This window comes from Somniosus microcephalus, chromosome 29, assembly GCF_052327205.1.
Source record: "Somniosus microcephalus isolate GS21.2 chromosome 29, FLI_Smic_1.0, whole genome shotgun sequence".
Taxonomy (NCBI): domain Eukaryota; kingdom Metazoa; phylum Chordata; class Chondrichthyes; order Squaliformes; family Somniosidae; genus Somniosus; species Somniosus microcephalus.
The window spans coordinates 7,734,457-7,755,827 of record NC_141015.1 but is presented as its reverse complement, the minus strand read 5'-3'; positions in this window follow the sequence as shown (position 1 = coordinate 7,755,827).

Genomic DNA, 21,371 nt, shown 5'->3' with positions numbered 1-21,371 from the left:
GGAGACCTTATTGAGGTGTATAAAATTATGAGGGGCCTGGATAAAGTAGCTAGAAAGGACCTATTTCCCTAAGCAGAGGGGTCAAAAACCAGGGGGCACACATTTAAAGTAATTGGGGGAAGGTTTAGAGGGGATTTGAGGGGAAATTTCTTCACCCAGAGGGTTGTGGGGGTCTAGAACTCACTGCCTGAAAGGGTGGTAGAGGCAGGAACCCTAACCACATTTAAAAAGTACTTGGATGTGCACTTGGGATTCTGCAACCTGCAGGGCTACGGACCAAGAGCTGGGAAGTGGGATTAGGCTTTTTTGTCCGGCACGTACATGATGGGCCGAAATGGCCTCCTTCCGTGCTGTAACTTTCTACGATTCTAAGTCCCATTCACCCATCACCCCTGCACTCGCTGACTTACATTGGCTCCCAGTTAAGCAACGCTTTGAATATAAAATTCTCATCCTGGTTTTCCAATCCCTCCAAGGCCTCGCCCCTCCCTCTCTCTGTAATCTCCTTCAGCCCCACAGCCCCCCAAGATATCTGTCGAGTGTTCTGAGACGTCTCTAATGTAATTTGTCATGGTAGAAGTGGGTTTCCAGTTTGGTGCAGGATGATAGTGCCTTGGTGGTCCACACCGTGTTGTGGCTGGTCGTCGTTTCACGCCCTAACCCTCCTAATCGCAGTGGAAGACATAATGTCAAGGAGCTTACCCGGATGAAGAGAGGAACCATCGCAGGCCGAGAGATACTGGACAGCTGTCCTAAAACTCCGAGCAGCTTTCAAGAGTCGAGAATCTGTTCCCCAAATACAATAGGACTATATTTGTGACTCTGGTTAGATTTAATTTCACTATATTTGTAATCTATAATATTTGATTCAATAATTTTAATATTAAATTATCCTTATCTGTCCTTTCTGCTATCTGTATAGAATAAACTCACTCACATTGTCATCTGCCAAATCCAGCTCCAGCCCACGGTAACTACAACTGATGAATTGTAATGAGGGGCTGAAACCCGTCTCCAGGTGACATCACAAAGGGAGCCAGGAGCCAATCACTCAGCATCCACCACAGGCCCTGCCCACTGACGGTGGTACAGCGTCACCTGGCCAGGCTGTGCTCCTGGTGCAGTCTCATTGGACTGGAGCAGAGGTTGCAGGATCTGCCCAGTGGTGTGATGGCCAAGTCACCTGCCACAACTACCGTCAAAAAAGCCCATGTAGGGAGAACAGCCTCCCAGAATTAGCCGTCAGGAATTCCGTCTTCCGACATCGAGTATTCTCAATATTCAGTGCTCATCCCACCACTCGTCAACCTCTTGCTTCATCAAACCGAAGATCTGGGAAGCTGATTTTTTGAAGTAGGATGTGATAAAGAGATCTTCTGCTGCTTACTGAGGAAAATGTCCCAAGGGCAGCATTGATGCCTTTAGTTAAATGAGCAAGATGGACGTTGACGATTGTGACTGGACATGTCCTACCTAGTTGGCATCATTCTCTTGTCTCTGGTACAATCCGGCAAATGTGCTGATGGAGAAGCCTGGCATCTGAAGGACAGACCTGCTCTTCTGAGCGGAAATTAAAGAATTGAAGAGGTCAAAGGTGCAACATTTTCTTCAATGGCCTTCCCTCCAACATAAGGAGGGAAATGGGGATATTCGCTGATGACTGCAGTGTTCAGTGCGATTCACAACTCTTCAGATAATGAAGTAGTCCATGCCCGCATGCAACAGGACCTGAACGACATTCAGGCTTGGGCTAATAAGTGGCAGGTATCATTCACGCCACACAAGTGCCAGGCAATGACTATCTCTGACAAGCGACAGTCTAACCACCGCCCTTGACATTCAACGGCATTGCCATCGCCGAATCCCCCACCATCAACATCCTGGGGGTCACCAATAACTAGAAACTTAACTGGACCAGCCACTAAAATAGTATGGCAAGAGGAGCAGGTCAGGGGCTAGGTATTCTGCCACGAGTGTCTCACCTACTAACTCTCCGGCGGGGTCGGGGGGTGTAGGTATAGTCAATACTAAGAAGGACTGCAACAAATTACAGGAGGATGTTAATAAACTTACAGAATGGGCAAATAATTGGCAAATGAAGTTCAGCACAGATAAATGTGAGGTATTACGTATTGGCAGGATGAATAGAGTGGTTACTTATCACTTGGAGGGTGCGAGCCTAGCTCAGGTAGAGGAGTAAAGGGATCTCGGAGTACAAATATACAACTCACTAAAAGTTGCAACAGAAGTTAACAAGGCCATCAAAAAAAAGCAAACCAAGCACAGGTTTATTTCTAGAAGGATAGAATTGAAAAGTAGGGAAGTTATGCTAAACCTATATCGAAACTTGGTTAGACCACACTTAGAGTACTGCATACAATTCTGGTCGCCATATTATAAAAAGGATATAGAGGTACTGGTGATGGTGCAGAGAAGATTTACAAGGATGATACCAGAAATGCGAGGATATATATATATCTTTTTTATATATATAAAAGGATCGTGGTGTCTGTCTGTGTGTATGTCCGGACTTAACTCAAAAGTTATAGAGCGTACCTACACATATGTTATATCAAAAGAAAGCTTATGATTCGGGGAGTGTCACAGGCATATTTACTTTTTGGTCAGACAAAAATTGTCCAGACAGTATACAAAAAACGTTAAAAAATCCGCTCATTAGCGGTTGGCCAATCATACGGGGGAATCCACTCATTAGCATTGAGTGACGTGAAGGTTGACCAATCCTATGGGGGAAGCGCACTGCGTCACGGGGGGCGTTTCATGGCATGTGTGGGCGGGGCCTAATCTTTCAAACTGCCGTTAGTGCGGGCGGACAGTATACAAAAAATGTTCAAAAATCCGCTCATTAGCGGTTGGCCAATCATACGGGGGAATCCGCTCATTAGCATTGAGTGACGTGAAGGTTGACCAATCCTACGGGGGGAGCGCGCCGCGTGATGGGGGGGGGGGTTTCATGGCGTGTGTGGGCGGGGCCTAATCTTTCAAACTGCCGTTAGTGCGGGAGCGCAAAAAACCACAGACAACCACGCGGCGATAAACTGATAAACTGCGACCATACAACAGCCAGAAAAACATCGACCAAAATAAATCCAGCAGCGGAGCGGCGTCAGAGGCCCGCAGCGGGAGCTCATCAGGGCTCACTCGGGCCGGGCCTGAGGCAATACGCTGCACGCGGGGGCTCCGGTTCACCGGAGCGGCAGGGGCCCATTGGGCCAGGCCTGAGGCGCTCCTTCCCCCCCCTCTCTTTCCAGGCTAATCCCGAAATAAATCCAGCAGCGGAGCGGCGTCGGAGGCCTGCAGCGGGAGCTCATCAGGGCTCACTCAGGCCGGGCCTGAGGCGATACGCTGCGCGCGGGGGCTCCGGTTCACCGGAGTGGCAGGGATCCATAGGGCCGGGCCTGAGGCGCTCCTTCTCCCACTCTCTCTCCAGGCTAATCCCAAAATAAATCCAGCAGCGGAGCGGCGTCGGAGGCCCACAGCGGGAGCTCATCAGGGCTCACTCGGGCCGGGCCTGAGACGATACGCTGCGCGCGGGGGCTCCAGTTCACCGGAGCAGCAGGGGTCCATCCAGCCGGGCCGGAGGCGTTCCTTCCCCCCAGTCTCTCTCTCTCTCTCTTCCCCCCAGTCTCTCTCTCTCTCTCTCTTCCCCCAGTCTCTCTCTCCCCCCCAGTCTCTCTCTCTCTCTCTTCCCCCCAGTCCCTCTTTCCCCCCAGTCTCTCTCTCCCCCATCTCTCTCTTCTCCCCCCAGTCTCTCTCTCTCTCCTTCCCCCCTCTCTCTCTCTCTCCCCCCCTCTCTCTCTCTCCTTCCCCCTTTCTTTCTCTCTCCTTCCCCCTCTCTCTTTCCCTCTCTCTCTCTTTCCCTCTCTCTCTCTCCTTCCCACACAGACAGACAGACAGACAAACTCATTTATATATATAAAAATTATTTCTACTTTTTTCATAACAACATGCCCTCAAAAAACCCTTGGCACCGCCGGGCACGCCAGTTAGTATATATATCAGGAAAGGATAAACAGGCTGTAGCTTTTAAAAGCTCTTTATAATAATTTGTCCGTGACTACACAAACCACTCTGGGTACAGGTACATTGTGTATAAGTAAAACAGGTTCATTAAGAATTAATCATCCAGTACAATGAAGTAATAGTTAACAAGCAGATAGTTGCAGTCTGTTCATTGAACCCCGGCGTTCCTTACGAGTGACAGTGATGCAGTCTCTTTATTCTCTTGCTGTGTGCTGTTGACTGAAGCTTCTCATTCTCTGGCTTCGTGCTGCCTTCAGTGTTCAATATCTACATTTTTATACCCTTTTCCTCCCGTTTTACCTACCTGGCAGTAATTAGCTTTCTGACACCTGGTAAATGTCCCTCCTTTCCTTGTCAGTCATCTTATGACCTTGTTATTCCCACTAGGTCTCTTTCTGTGCATAACAATATACCCTTATCTAAAAATTTCACTTTACAGAGCATTCTTGAGGTGTTTTCTAAACAGTTTGTCTATTCTGCCGTTCCTTAGTGAAGACTGTTACCTATTCCTATCTCTCTCTAGCTCTTATCTCTTTCCCATAACATTACCGAATACCATGTCCCCGACAGTCTCTGGGTTTAGTCAGCACAACATTCCATTACTTCAGTAATTTACAACAGAGGTTTTTAGTCAGGTTGGCATAATTTCCCATTCTGCTTTGGTCTCAGTCATTCGCCATTTTATACAGGCTTTTTAGGTTTTTAACATACATTTTCACATATTATAGTTATATAAAAATGGTTATAGAATCTTAATAATGTTTACTAAATCCTACAGGTACACTCTATCCTACAGATCCCTACCTTGAGGGCGAGGCATTTTGCCGACCCCTCCAAACTAAAATCTTACATCTGGAATTGTTCTCCCAAGTTTAGGTAAGTCTATGATATTCTGGGCTGTGATCATATTTAAACGCGATTGTGTTTTGTACATTAGGTGTTTCAGGTAGCAGGTGTAAATTAGTAAACATATCAGTACCACAAGTTGGATTATGACCATTACATGGGAAATGATCCTAATCCAAGGAGGAATTTCCATGTTTGTCCCTATGTCCCACCAGTGTGCTTGATCTTCGATACCTGGAATTTCCTCAGCTATGGCTTTATTCCCTTGCACCAGTGTATAATAATGGCGTTGGGAGGGGCTCATCTAATTTATTAATTCGGTTAAAGCTTCAGGTAGCTCAGGGATATTACATCTGAATTTAGTGACATAATCTTCTAGATTTATATATAAATCATCTTCTACTTGTAATACCTGCTGGGCATGTGAGGCTTGAGCCTTGCGGAGGATTCTTCCTCCTATTGCTGTAGTCTTTGTAGGTGTGATACAGTAGGTCCCTGGGGTTTTTGAACATTCCGTGATTATAAGAGTTTTCTAAAGTGGTAAAACAACACCTCCCTTCTCGTACGCATGCTGTCCTAGTTCTTACATCTGAGGGGCCTGTCACTTCCATAGTACAGTTTAACCTTTCTTCATTCCAACCATACCCACAGGTGTCCTTTGAGTGATCGTACAAACTGTATGGGCAAACAAGGGCCTCCTCATTTGTACTACATCCTTGCAGGTTTGGTTCAATCCATGTTAGTTTTTCTAACTGTACTAACCATTGTGGTGCCGTGAGAAATCGGTGAATACTATTTCCTTTTACTATTCCTATGTTCTCTATTCTAATAGGAGGTTGGACCGGGTTCGATTCAGTAGACTAGGAATTTGTAGTAATAGTCCCATCAGCCTTTGATTCCCTACCTCGTGGCATTCGTGTTTGACAGGGTGGATCCTAATTAAACTTCTGATCTTACATCGTTCTGCATCATCGCAATAACTGGATAGCACTAACAAGTGTTTATTAGTGACCCAGGTGGGGAGACGTCCCTTATTGATGGTCTGAAGGTTTTCCCTCGTTTGCTCAATCAGCCAATTCCCGTACATAACGCATACGTCATTATGGGCTGCTTGATCAGAGGCATTTCTGTTTTCTCTAATCAGATCATTAATTCTTTTGGCATGATCCTCTACTCTTGTATGATGTCCCGCAGGTTTATGGTCACCTGATCCTCCCTTAGCTCCTCGCTTTCTATGCTGTTTTCCTTACTGAGTATCTCCTTCAATTTCTCCCTTACTGTTTGTAATTGTTTCTGTAAATCTACAGAGTCCATTGAGTTAACTACTGAGGTTACCGTGTTGAAACCTGTGAGCCCAACATTTATCAATCCTCTTTCCCGTCTACTCTTTCCCTGGCTTTCCTCTTGAATGTACTAAGCTCGTGGCGGAAGGCCCCTCCTGTTTTTTCTATGTATGTCGACAAAGTCGCCTTTTCCCAGTATTGGCTAAAACCTGCTGCAGCATTCTTTGAGTTAATTGCACTGTTTTGTCAGGGCACCACTTTGGTAGTAATAGGTCTGTTAAATTGAGGATAACAGAGGCCACTTCTGGTATTACTTGATGATACACTGCTTTATAGGTAGGGATAATTACAAGACCATTCCCAGGTCCCGGTTTTAAGTGGGGGCATTGTTTCCCGAGTACTCCCTCCTGGAGTTCTGAATGGTTTATTTTCTCATAGGGTGTGAGCCCAACACTATAGGAATACCCATCCTCCCTTACACATCCGGTTATTGCATTTTTAAATTCTACTATGCTGCGATCCTCATTCTCGGGGTCCCTATAATTCCCCAACGTTTAAAGGTTGTCATAAAGGGTCCATTCCCTGCTGAGGTAATCTTTATATTATATTCGGGGATAGGAGGCCAATCATCACCCTGATTTTTAAGGTCCGTGATAATATTTGACCCAATACAAGAATACTGGCACATGTGTTTCTTCAACATCCGAGGCCAACATAATTGTACGTATTCCTTGCTCTCTGAAGCTACTGGGCCCTGGTTTGATTCGTGTACCTGTTCCCACATTCCATTATTTTTCTTCAGGAGTTTCCACACATTTGGGCCTTTGCTGTCCCTTATATCGCACCTGATACACACACAATATCCTTCTTTTATATCCCAACTATACACCTTTTCTTGTAATGTACCACAACCCGTCACGCATGTTGTTGTTATATTATCTTTTGTACTGTTTCTGATCCAAACCGGAACATTCCCATGTTTCTCAGATGAACCACTATGGTTCTTTGATTGTTTATGTCTGCCAACAATTTGAGGTTCTGTTCCATAGATGGGGAATGGGGTGCATTCGCCTTTGCCGGCGGCAGCGAGAGCGGCCCTGGGTGGAGACTGAGCACGGAGACCGAGGAGTTAAAGAGTGGGGAGCGAGAGCGGCCCAGACACACCGGCGGCAGCAGCGAGAGCGGCCCTGGGTGGAGACGAAGCGCGGAGACCGAGGAGTTAAAGAGTGGGGAGAGAGCGCGCGGCCCAGACGCACCTGCGGCAGCAGCGAGAGTGGCCTTGGGTGGAGATTGAGCGCCAAGACTGAGGAGTTAAAGAGCGGGGAGAGAGCGCGCGGCCCAGACATACCGGCGGCAGCAGCGAGAGCGGCCCTGGGTGGAGACTGAGTGCGGAGACCGAGGAGTTAAAGAGTGGGGAGCGAGAGTGGCCCAGACACACCTGCGGCAGCAGCGAGAGCGGCCCTGGGTGGAGACTGAGCGCGGAGTCCGAGGAGTTAAAGAGCGGGGAGAGAGAGCGGCCCAGACTCACCGGCGGCAGCAGTGAGAGCGGCCCTGGGTGGAGACTGAGTGCGGAGACCGAGGAGTTAAAGAGCGGGGAGAGAGAGAGTGGCCCAGACACACCGGCGGCAACAGCGAGAGCGGCCCTGGGTGGAGACTGAGTGCGGAGTCGGAGGAGTTAAAGAGCGGGGAGAGAGAGAGCAGCCCAGACTCACCGGCGGCAGCAGCGAGAGCGGCCCTGGGTGGAGACTGAGTGCGGAGACCGAGGAGTTAAAGAGCGGGGAGAGAGAGAGTGGCCCAGACACACCGGCGGCAACAGCGAGAGCGGCCCTGGGTGGAGACTGAGTGCGGAGTCGGAGGAGTTAAAGAGCGGGGAGAGAGAGCGGCCCAGACACACCGGCGGCAGCAGCGAGAGCGGCCCTGGGTGGAGACTGAGCGCAGAGACCGAGGAGTTAAAGAGCGGGGAGAGCGAGAGCGGCCCAGACACACCTGCGGCAGCAGCGAGAGTGGCCCTGGGTGGAGACTGAGTGCGGAGACCGAGGAGTTAAAGAGCGGGGAGAGAGAGAGCGGCCCAGACACACCAGCGACAGCAGCGAGAGCAGCCCTGGCTGGAGACTGAGTGCGGAGTCCGAGGAGTTAAAGAGCGGGGAGCGAGAGCGGCCCAGACACACCTGCGGCAGCAGCGAGAGCAGCCCTGGCTGGAGACTGAGTGCGGAGTCCGAGGAGTTAAAGAGCGGGGAGCGAGAGCGGCCCAGACACACCAGCGGCAGCAGCGAGAGCGGCTCTGGGTGGAGACTGAGTGCGGAGACCGGGGAGTTAAAGAGCGGGGAGAGAGAGAGTGGCCCAGACACACTGGCGGCAGCAGCGAGAGCGGCCCTGGGTGGAGACTGAGTGCGGAGACCGGGGAGTTAAAGAGCGGGGAGAGAGAGCGGCCCAGACACACCAGCGGCAGCAGCGAGAGCGGCTCTGGGTGGAGACTGAGTGCGGAGACCGGGGAGTTAAAGAGCGGGGAGAGAGAGAGCGGCCCAGACACACCGGCAGCTGCAGCGAGAGCGGCCCTGGGTGGAGACTGAGTGCGGAGTCCGAGGAGTTAAAGAGCGGGGAGCGAGAGCGGCCCAGACACACCGGCAGCAGCGAGAGCGGCCCTGGGTGGAGACTGAGTGCAGAGACCGAGGAGTTAAAGAGCGGGGAGCGAGAGTGGCCCAGACACACCGGCAGCTGCAGCGAGAAGTAAAAAGTAATCGAAGTGTGACATCACCAGAAAGCAAGTAAGTGATTGGTTGGTGAGTATTTCTTGCTTCTCGCTTTTTTCCAAACTTAATTTTTGCGGTTTAAAGTTTCTAGGGTCTCTGTTGTGTAGCGGGGAGTGTTAGTAAACAAGTGCGCTTGAGTATATCATTTAATTGTAGTGTAATTAGTGGTATTAGTTTGATTTAATTTAATTTGAATTAATTAAAGGGTAATTCATGGCAGCACAGGTTGGTCCCGTGGCATGCTCTTCCTGCACTATGTGAAATCAGGGACACTTCCTATGTCCCTGACGACCATGTGTGCGGGAAGTGTATCCAGCTGCAGCTACTGACAGACCGCATTGGAGCGCTGGAGCTGCGAATGGATACATACTGGAGCATTGGCGATGCTGAGGACATCGTGGATAGCACATTTAGGGAGTTGGTCACACCGCGGGTAAAGGCTGCACAGGCAGGAAGGGAATGGGTGACCACCAGGCAGAGTAGTAGGCGCAGGCAGGTAGTGCAGGGGTCCCCTGTGGCCATCCCCCTTTCAAACAGATATACCACTTTGGATATTGTTGAGGGAGATGGCTTATCGGGGGAAGGCAGTGGCAGCCACCTTCCTGGCACCATGGGTGGTCCTGCTGCACAGGACAGGAGGAAAAAAAGCGGGAGAGCTATAGTGATAGGGGATTCTATTTTAAGGGGGATAGGCATTTGTACGGCCGCAAATGAGACTCCAGGATGGTATGATAGCAAAATACTACGGATGCTGGAAATCCGAAATAACAACAGAAAACGCTGGAAAAACTCAGCAGGCCAGGGCAGCATCTGTGGAGAGAGACAGAGTTAATGTTTCAGGTCGAAGACCCGTCGTCAGACCTGAGAAAAAAGCAGAAAATGAAACAGATTAAATAGCAAGTTTGGGGTTCGCAGCCCCCAAACTTGCTTTTTAATCTGTTTCATTTCCTGCTTTTTTTCTCAGTTCTGACGCAGGGTCTTCAACCTGATACATTAATGCTGTTTCTCTCTTCACCGATGTTGCCTGGCCTGCTGAGTTTTCCCAGCGTTTTCTGTTGTTACTTCAGGATGGTATGTTGCCTCCCTGGTGCAAGGGTCAAGGATGTCTCAGGGCGGCTGCAGGGCATTCTGGAGGGGGAGGGTGAACAGCCTGTTGTTGTGGTGCATATAGGTACCAACGATATAGGTAAAAAACGGGATGAGGTCCTAAAAGCTGCATATAGGGAGTTAGGACGTAAATTAAAAAATAGGACCTCAAAGGTAGTAATCTTAGGATTGCTACCAGTGCCACGTGCTAGTCAGAGTAGAAATAGAAGGATATTTCAGATGAATACATGGCTAGAGGAATAGTGCAAGGGGGAGGGATTCAAATTCCTGGGGCATTGAAACCGGTTCTGGGGGATGTGGGACCAGTACAAACTGGATGGTTTGCACCTGGGCGGGCCCGGAACCGATATCCTAGGGGGAGTATTTGCTAGTGCTGTTGAGGAGGGTTTAAACTAAAATGGCAGGGGGTTGGGAACCTGTGCAGGGAGACAGAGGAAAGGGAAGCAAGGATAGAAACAAAAGACAGGAAGGAGAAAAGCAAAAGTGGAAGGCAGAGAAATCAAGGGTGTAAATCAAACAGGGCCATAGTAATTAAGAATTCTAAAAGGACTAAGAGTGTTAAAAAATCAAGCCTGAATGCTTTGTGTCTTAATGAGAGGAGCATTCATAATAAGGTGGATGAATTAGCTGTGCAAATAGATGTAAACGGATATAATATAATTGGGATTAGGGAGACATGGCTCCAGGGTGACCAAGACTGGAAATTCAACATCCAGGGGTATTCAAAATTCAGGAAGGACAGGGAAAAAGGAAAAGGAGGTGGGGTAGCATTGCTGGTTAAAGAGGAGATTACCACAATAGTAAGGAAGGATATTAGCTCTGATGTTGTGGAATCTGTATGGGCAGAGCTGAGAAATACCATGGGGCAGAAAACCTTAGTGGGAATTGTATACAGACCCCCAAACAGTAATGCTGAGCTTGGGGATGGCATTAATTGGGAAATTAGAGACGCGTGCAATAAAGGCACAGCAGTTATCATGGGTGACTTTAATCTACATATAGATTGGGCTAACTAAATCAATAACAATACTGTGGAGAAGGAATTCCTAGAGTGTATACGGGATGGTTTCCTGGACCAATATGTCGAGGAACCAACTCGAGATCAGGCCATCTTAGACTAGGTATTATGTAATGAGAAAGGATTAATTAGCAATCTTGTGTGAGGCCCTTTGGGAGGACAAATCATAATACAGGAAACTTTGGTTTATCCGGAGGTTAACTGTCCGGAATGCTCGAGCCACCGGCAAAAATCAGGAGCCGTTTCGTTAGGTTTTTTTTCTTTTCGTTGCTTTTTTTTCACCAGTCAGGCTCTGCAAGGTCTCGCTGAAGCTGTTGCTAAGCTACAGAGACGCTTGCAAGGTATGGCCGACTGTTTAGAAGCAACAGGGTTTGTTGCCAGATACGGAGCTCAAAATCTCCATATGTTTCAACATTACCGCTGGTTTGTCCGGTAGTTTTGATGGGACGGCAACAGCTCGGTCCCGTCGGTGCCGGATAGCACAAAGTTTCCTGTATGATAGAATTCTTCATTGAAATGGAGAGTGAAGTAATTGACTCAGAGACTAGCGTCCTGAATTTAAATAAAGGAAACTACAATGCTATGAGGCATGAGTTGGCTAGGATGGATTGGGGTTGATGGTGGATAGTCAATGGCAAACATTTAGAGATTGCATGGATGAACTACAGAATTTGTCTATCCCTGTTTGGCATAAAAATAAAACAAAAAGAGTGACTCAACCATGGCTAACAAGGGAAATTAGTGCTTCCATAAGATCCAAGGAGAGGACATATAATTTGGCCAGAAAAAGCAGTAAACCTGAGGATTGGGAGCAGTTTAGGATTCAGCAAAGGAGGACAAAGGGATTAATTAAGAGGGGGAAAATAGATTATGAGAGTGAGCTTGCAGGGAACATAAAAACTGACTGTAAAAGCTTCTATAGATATGTGAAGAGAAAAAGATTGGTGATGTCAAGCGTAGGTCCCTTGCAGTCAGAATCAGGGGAATTTATAATGGGGAACAAAGAAATGGAAGACCAATTAAATACATACTTTGGTTCTGTCTTCACAAAGGAGGACACAAATAAACTCCGAGAGATGTCGGGGAACATAGGGTCTAATGAGAGGGATGAATTGAATGAAATCAGTATTTGTAGGGAAATGGTGTTAGGGAAATTGATGGGATTGAAGGCCGTTAAATCCCCAGGGCCCGATAATCTACATCCTAGTGTACTTAAGGAAGTGGCCCTAGAAATAGTAGATGCATTGCTGGTCATCTTCCAAAATTCTATAGACTCTGGAACAGTTCCCTTGGATTGGAGGATAGCTAATGTAACTCCACTATTTAAAAAAGGTGGTAGAGAGAAAGTGGGGAATTACAGACCGGTAAGCCTGACATCGGTAGTGGGGAAAATGCTAGAGTCCATTATAAAAGATGTAATAGCAGAGTACTTGGAAAACAGCGAACGGATCGGACAAAGTCAACATGGATTTTCAAAAGCTAAAGCATGCTTGACTAATCTACTGGAATTTTTTGAGGATGTAACTGGTAGAATAGATAAGGGAGAACCAGTGGATGTGGTGTATTTGGACTTTCAGAAGGCTTTCGATAAGGTCCCGCATAAGAGATTAGAGTGCAAAGTTAAAGCACATGGGATTGGGGGCAAGGTACTGTCTTGGATAGAGAACTGGTTGGCAGATAGGAAGCAAAGAGTTGGAATAAATGGGTCTTTTTCTGAGTGGCAGGCAGTGACTAGTTGGGTACCACAGGGATCAGTGCTAGGACCCTAGCTATTCACGATGGCCCAGAAATTCGGGTCCCAACGCATGAGTACGCACGGGGTACTCACGCGTGGACCCGATGGAAGTGCCAGTTTCTTGCATGCACTGCACATGCGCGGGAAACCGGCACTTCCGTTCCTCTGAACAAAGGGGTTCAGAGGTCGAACGCGTGCGCGCGGGAGTCTGTGCGTGCGCTTTGAACTTACGTTTTTTTTTACAGGTTTTTCCGTGAGGGTAAGTCTTTAGATTTTAGAAATGTAAAAACCAGGCATAAGGACTGCATTTTAAAAGGTAAGTAGTCAATTAATTAAAATTAAAACATTTTTTCCACAGGTTTATTATTTTTAAATACTTTAAAGCAAGGTAAGTTTATTTTTAGCCCCGTTTTTTTATAAAATTATCTTTTTCAAAAGTTTAAATTATTGTTTAAAATAGTTATTTAATGTAATTTATAGTTTATTTAAAAAGTGTGATTTAAAAAAAAATTATTTGAAGGTTTACTGTTATTTTGGGGCCCGTATATTCATAAGTTAAGACAGGTCTTCCTGTCAATCTTATGAATGGGCTTTTCCCTCCTCTGATTGGCTGCCCATGGCTCACGTGATCCCAGGGGACGCATCGCACTAACTACGCCCCTGGGACACGCAAGCACAGCGCGCCGGGAGCTGGGCCAGGCCCCGGAGCGGAATTCCACGGGAGCCCAGAGCTCAACTGCCGGCACGCAAGGTAAGTGCAGGTCGGGGGCTTACACCCGCGGGAAGCCCCCAACCCGAATTTCTGGGCCAATATATATAAATGATCTAGACGAGGGATCTAGATGTAATGGCCCAGAAATTTGGCTCTCCACGGGTGAGTACGCACGGGGTACTCACCCCTAGGCCGAATGGAAGTGCGGGTTTCCTGCATGCACTGCGCATGCGCGGGAAACCGAAGGGGTGCAGAGGTCGAACGCGTGCGCGGGAGAGGCTGCGCGTGCACTTTGAACTTAAGTTTTTTTTGCAGGTTTTCACGCGAGTTTAAGCCTGTAGGATTTACACATTTTAAAAGCAGGCCTGCTTTTTACAAGGAAAGTGGTCAATTAATTAAAATTAAAACATTTTTTCCACAGGTTTATTATTTTTAAATACTTTAAAGCAAGGGAAGTTTATTTTTAGCCCTGTTTTTTTATAAAATTATTTTTTTCAAAATTTAAATTATTGTTTAAAATAGTTATTTAATGTAATTTGTAGTTTATTGAAAAAGTGTGATTTAAAAAAAATATTATTTTAAGGTTTAATGCTATTTTGGGGTCCGTAGCATTCATCAGTTTAGACAGGTCTTCCTGTCAATCTTATGAATGGGCTTTTCCCTCCTCTGATTGGCTGCCCATGGCTCACGTGATCCCAGGGGATGCATCGCACTAACTATGCCCCTGGGACACACAAGCACAGCGCGCCGGCAGCTGGGCCAGGCCCCGGAGTGGAATTCCACGGGGCGCTACAGCTCAACTGCCATCGCGCAAGGTAAGTGCAGGTCGGGGGCTTACACCCGCGGGAAGCCCCTGACCCAAATTTCTGGGCCAATATCTCCAAGTTTGCAGATGACACAAAGCTGGGTGGGCATGTGTGCTGTGAGGAGGATGCAGAGAAACTCCAGTACGAGTTGGACAGGTTGGGTGATTGGGCAAATGCATGGCAAATGCAGTATAATGTGGATCAATGCAAGGTTATCCACTTTGGTGGCACAAACAGGAAGACAGATTATTATCTGAACGGCAATAGATTGGGAGAAGGGGAAGTGCAATGAGACCTGGGTGTCCTTGTGCACCAGTCGCTGAAGGTAAGCATGCAGGTGCAGCAGGTGGTTAAGAAGGCAAATGATCTGTTGGCCTTCATAGCGAGAGGATTCGAGTACAGGAGCAAGGATGTCTTGCTGCAGTTGTACAGGGCCTTGGTGAGACCACACCTTGAGTATTGTGTGCAGTTTTGGTCGCCTTATCTGAGGAAGGATGTTCTTGCCATGGAGAGAGTGCAGCGAAGATTCACCAGACTGATACCTAGGATGGCATGAATGACGTATGAGGAGAGATTGGGTCGAATAGGCTTATATTCGCGAGAGTTTAGAAGAATGAAAAGGGGATCTCATTGAAACATATAAAATTCTAACAGGACTAGACAGACTAGATGCAGGAAGGTTGTTCCCGATGGCGGGGGAGCCAAGAACCAGGGGTCACAGTCTAAGGATAAGGGGTAAGCCATTTAGGACTGAGATGAGGAGGAATTTCTTCACCCAGAGAGTGGTGAACCTGTGGAATTCTCTGCCACACAGGGCAGTTGAGGCCAATTCATTAAATATATTCAAGAAGGAGTTGGATATATTTCTTAAGGCTAAAGGGATCAAGGGATATGGGGAGAAAGCAGGGACAGGTTACTGAATTTGGATGATCAGCCATGATCTCATTAAAATGCGGAGTGGGATCGAGGGGCCGAGTGGCCTACTCCTGCTCCTATCTTCTATGTTTCTACTGATCCGGTGTACAGATGTTGAAGATAATGTCAAACGTTTTTGTTACCTTCGTAGAGCTCACTGCTCTTCCAATCTTCAATATCAGTATACAGAGCCACATCTTTGACCTATGCGTAGACCAAAATATAACATCTTAATTCTTAACAGTTTTCATCTGATTGATATGGAACCATTTCAGTTTAGGTTCTCCCTTTGCACTAATGGAATATTCAGTAGATACACAGCTGAATTTAATTTATCTACTATGGTAAGAGGGCCCGTAGATTTTGCCTCGAATGTGTGTTTTTTGGATATAAATTTTGTAACATTACCTGGTCCCCAACCTCATGCTCAAATGCTTTTACCCTCTTATCATAATATCGCTTGATTTGTTCACGCGGTTTGCCTGTTTTAATGGCCACCAGCCTGTTCACCTCGTCCATATGATCTATCAAGGTTTGTAACCATTTTTGGCTACAGGGTTGCAACTTTAATGGGATGTTATTCCCCAATGTTACGTGTCCTGGTATCCGCATTTGTCTCCCAGTCATAGCCTCATATGGACTTACCCTCGTAGTCCTATGTGGGGTCGAACGTATCAATTATAAGGGCAACATGTTAGTCCACTGAGTGGGGTGTTCTGTACACAGCTTCTGCAGCACCTGTTTTTAGAGTTCGATTCCCCCTCTCCACAATCCCTGGTGGTTGTGGAAGGTGTGCAATGTGCAATTTATTTTTTATCTGTAACATTTCTTGTAGGGTTGTGAAAACTGCCCGCGTGAAGTGTGGACCCTGATCACTATCCACTTGTAGTGGTAATCCACCAACGCCTGTAACAATGCATCCTCGCACTTCTTCATTAACTTCATTTTAAAGTCAATAAAGAAGTTCTCACTCGACATTCTTGCTATACGTTAAAGAGACACTACCTGTTACGTAACCCAACTTTCCACAAGGACTCTCGTTGATCAGACAAAAATCCAAGCAAAAATCAAAACGCCTGTGGCGGTTCCACCAGGTGTCCCTTACATATATAACTAGCTGGGGGTGCCCGGCGGTGCCGAGGCTTTTTTGAGGGCATGTTGTTATTGGAAGAGAGAGAGGGAGCGACTGGGGGGAAGAGAGAGAGAGAAGGAGAGAGAGAGAGAGAGGGAAGGAGAGAGAGAGAGAGAGGGAACGAGAGAGAGGGAAGGAGAGAGTGAGAGAGAAGGAAGGAGAGAGAGAGAGATGGAAGGAGAGAGAGAGAGAGAGGGAAGGAGAGAGAGGGAAGGAGAGAGTGAGAGTGAGAGAGTGGGAGTGTGAGAGAGAGAGAGAGAGAGTGGGAGTGTGTGAGAGAGAGAGAGAGTGGGAGTGTGTGAGAGAGAGAGAGAGAGAGAGACTGGGAGTGAGAGAGAGAGAGAGAGAGAGAGAGAGAGAGACTGGGAGTGTGTGAGAGAGAGAGAGACTGGGAGTGTGTGAGAGAGAGAGAGACTGGGAGTGAGAGAGAGAGAGAGAGACTGGGAGTGAGAGAGATAGAGAGAGAGAGAGAGAGACTGGGAGTGAGAGAGAGATAGAGAGAGAGAGAGACTGGGAGTGAGAGAGATAGAGAGGGACTGGGAGTGAGAGAGATAGAGAGAGAGAGAGAGAGACTGGGGGGGGAGAGAGAGAGAGAGAGAGAGAGACTGGGAGTGAGAGAGAGAGAGAGAGAGAGAGAGATAGAGAGACTGGGGGGGAGAGAGAGAGAGAGAGAGAGAGACTGGGAGTGAGAGAGAGATAGAGAGAGAGACTGGGAGTGAGAGAGAGAGAGAGAGAGAGACTGGGAGTGAGAAAGAGATAGAGAGAGAGAGAGAGAGACTGGGAGTGAGAGAGAGAGAGAGAGAGAGCGCGCGAGACTGGGAGTGAGAGAGAGAGAGAGAGAGAGAGAGAGAGACTGGGAGTGAGAGAGAGATAGAGAGAGAGAGAGAGACTGGGAGGAGAGAGAGAGAGAGAAGAGAGAGAGAGAGAGAGAGAGAGAGACTGGAGTGAGAGAGAGAGAGGAGACTGGGAGTGAGAGAGAGAGAGAGAGAGAAGCGCGCGGGCTGGTCGCTCGAGCAGAGAGAGAGAGAGAGAGAGCTCGCGCTCTCGCTCTTCCTGAGTGAGAGGAGATAGAGAGAGAGCGCGAGCTCGCTAGCTGCTCGCTCGAGCTGAGAGAGATAGAGAGAGAGAGAGAGAGACTGGGAGTGCGAGACGAGAGAGAGAGAGGATGAGCAGGCTCTCGCAGTGCTAGCGGCTCTCGCTCTCTCTCTCGCTCCCAGTTTCGATCTCGCTCTCACTCTCTCTCTCGCTCAGTCTATGCTCTCTCCTCTCTCGCAGTCGAGGCTCCTGGGCACACTAACACAACAAGACTATCCCCTTGCACACATGGGCCAGACTTCCCCACCACAACAACTCAAAATGGCCCCAGGTTCCAACCCCCAATTGAGATCCTACATGCGAATTCTGTAAAAGTATCCTCCGGACTCAAAGGAAAACAGTAAACAAGCTGCAGCAGGCGGAACTAGGCCAATACCCATTAATAATCACTATCCAAAAAAGAGCCACCAAATTTTGGAATCACCTACAAATGAGCAACCCCCAATGCTATCACTACGACGCCCTGAAATGCCCAGAGCTGACCATAAAGAAGAATACCCTCAGTCAACTAGTCCTGGGACTCAATAAAGTAACTAATAACAATACTAACAATAACCAGTCCCAGGACAGTGACAGGGTAACACAAGAATTCGACCCAACACAATCGTCGCTAAGCAAAAGGAAAAATATCTGTCATATTGGGCAGAAACAACAAAAACCCAAAGCAAACTCAATTGCTACTTGGCCCTAAACAGACAATACAACATAGCTGATTACCTGACCATGGTAAAGGATAACAAACTGAGAAGAACCTTGACAAGGTACAGACTTAGCGAACATAGCCTAGCGATCGAAAAAGGCAGACACAGCAGACCAGGCTGCCAAGAGAAGACAGGATATGCTCTCACTGCAGTCAGGGAGTAGTTGAGACAGAGATGCACTTCCTCACAGCCTGTGAAAATATCAGGGCATCAGAGAGAATTTCTATCAAAAATTCTCACAAATATGCCCTGAATTCAGAAATCTGACTGACAACCAAAAACTCCCATTCCTACTGGGGGAGGAGAGAAGCTGTGTAACACTGGCGGCACACTATGTTACAGCTTGCCATGAACAGAGGGACAACCAGTAAACTAAGACAAGAGTATATATAAACAAGGCGAAAATATATTTATAAACTCAGGGATATACCTGTTTATACACTGTATGAATGGAACCGCATTTATGTGTTCAACATAAATATATTTTAATGCTTTGGCAACATAAGATGTACCTTATCATGCCAATAAAGCGATTTGTATTGTATTGTATTGTATTGAGAGAGAGACTGGGAGTGAGAGAGAGATAGAGAGAGAGACTGGGAGTGAGAGAGATAGAGAGAGGGAGAGAGAGCGAGACTGGGAGTGAGAGAGAGAGAGAGAGACTGGAGTGAGAGAGAGAGAGAGAGAGACTGGAGTGAGAGAGATAGAGAGAGAGAGAGAGAGACTGGGAGGGAGAGAGAGAGAGCAGAGCCCGAGCAGCAACCGGAGCACGGAGCCTGAAGCCGGAGAAAGGCCCGAGGAACCGGGCCGAGCGAGGCACCGGAGAGAAGGAGAGCGAGCAGCAACAGGAGTAGACCCAGACCGGGAGGAGCGGCCCGAGCCAGTCAAAGAGGCGAGTGGAGAGGTAGGGGTGCCGGATCGGGTCGGGCCTGGAGAGCGAGCAAGCCCGGGGCCTGAAACCCGAGAAACTCCGGGGTCGGAGAAACTCGGACAAACACCGGGCCGGGACAGCACAGCCGAGCCGAGGGGCTGGGGCCAGGGCAGAAGCCCGGAGAGAGCGTTGGGAGCTGAGAGCTGAGAGCGCGAAATTTGAACGAAGGGAAACGGCTGAAAGGAGAAAAGGAGCAAAGAGAGGTAACTGCACCTAGAGAGAGAGAGACGGAGCGAGAGAGCGTGAGAGAGAGAGAGAGGAGAGGAAACACCAGCTGGAGAGAAAAAGCCGGAGAAATAAGTTTTACCTAACTCTACCTAAGTTTCATTTTAGTTAAAGTTAGTTCGGAAAAGTTTAATTTTATTTAAATTTAGCTCGAAAAAAAAAAAAAAACCTGAAAAAAGACAACAAACCCGCGAGGAAAAGGAATAGAAACCCGAGAGAAACGATAAACTACCCGAACCAAGAGCCTGTGAGAAAAAGAGAAAGATAAACCTTTAAGAGCAGCTATATCAAAGATGAACCCCTGAAAAACTCCAATTTTGGACCTAAAAGTGGGCTAAGGTGGAACACGACACAAAAAAGAGAAAAAAAAAGTTATCTATCTGAGACAAAAAACAAACGACTACAATGAGCAGGGAAATGATATATCCTGAGCAATGCACAAAAAATAAAGCAAAGGAAAAATACAAGTACACAACACTAAAAAATAACCCAGAAATCCTCTACGTGGACTATACCACACACAAAGGGACTAAGCTGAAGAACAACCTCATATTCTACACCGAATACGTCACCTCCTGGAAGGAGACTTTACAAAAACACTACACATACGTCTCCAGTGAAGGTATTGGCAGTGGAGGCAGACTGAAAATATGTAAAGATGGAAACTTAGATAAAGATGACCCCCTGCTAACCATAAGCTACTACAACAAAAATAGAAAGATCATGATACAGGGGAATGTGGAAAATCTGGACACCTTCGAAAAGGAATTCCCCCAGTTGAAAACTAAGGCAGACACAAAGAGGACCAATGGACAGGAAGCAAAAGAGAGTCGAACAGAGGATGAGGAGAGCCAAGTGGAGGAAGAAGAAGAGAGACCAGCAGAGGAAAACACCTCCCTGTACATCTCCACCCCCCCACACCTCTCAACGAAAACAAAATGATGAAAGAGAATCTGGCCAAACTAGAACTTGATTTCAACGAATACAGAGAAACACTGGCCAAGAATTTGAAGGAGGAATTCAAACAGCTAAAAACGGAACACGAGTCCACCATCCACAAGCTGAGAAAGACCATAGAGGAGCAAAGAAATGAGATCAAAGAACTCCGTACTCAACTAAACAAAATGAAGGAGACCGTAGAAAGGCTCAGCAGGCAACACAAACCTCTTAAGGTCCAAAAACCTGAGGACACAAAAACAACACACACAAGGACACAGAACCCGCCGGATGCCACCCCACACGAAGACACACCGAAAGCCACAAACCCCGCTCCAACCAGCCCTCAGTCGAGTCATGCCCAGACTACTGCTACCCAGTCCTCACACACAGGAACACAAAAACCGACAGATACCCCCCCAAACGAGGACACACCGAAAGCCCCAAACCCCACTCCTGCCACACAACATATCCCAGAAACCCAGCCAACAACCAGCCACCAGGCGAGTCCTACCCAGACTACTGTTACCCAGTCTGAAAAACCAGCCCCTCAGGCGGTCCTGCTGACCGACTCCAACGGAAAGTTTCTGGACCCCCAGAGGCTGTTCCCAGACCATCAAGTCCTGAAAAAATGGTGCAGCAACACAGGCCAAGCAATGAAGATCCTGAACAAAGAATCCCTTGGAAGCCCCAAATGGATTGTGATCCACACAGGCACGAACGACCTACGCACCCTACAGGAAGGCACGGCTTGGGCGGTGAGCAGGATGGCAGAAAAGGCCAGCAGGGAATTCCCCGAGGCGCGGATCGTGATCTCCACACTACTGCCCAGAAAGGACACCCCAGCCTATATAATCCACAACACCAACAGGGAGATCGACACAAGATGTTCTGTCCTCCCCAACGTCTCCCTGGCCCATCATCCAAACATCAACACAAGGGACCTCTATGACGAAATACATCTACTCAAACAGCGGATGTGGGTCTTCGCAAGAAACCTCATAAACACTGCCAAAAGACGCAGCCCTCCCACCCCCCCTACCATTGGGAGCCCAAACAGGACCACCAATGTCCCCCACCCCCCTTTACAAAACCGACAACAGAACCGTGCTTTTATACCTGACCCAAGACCCCC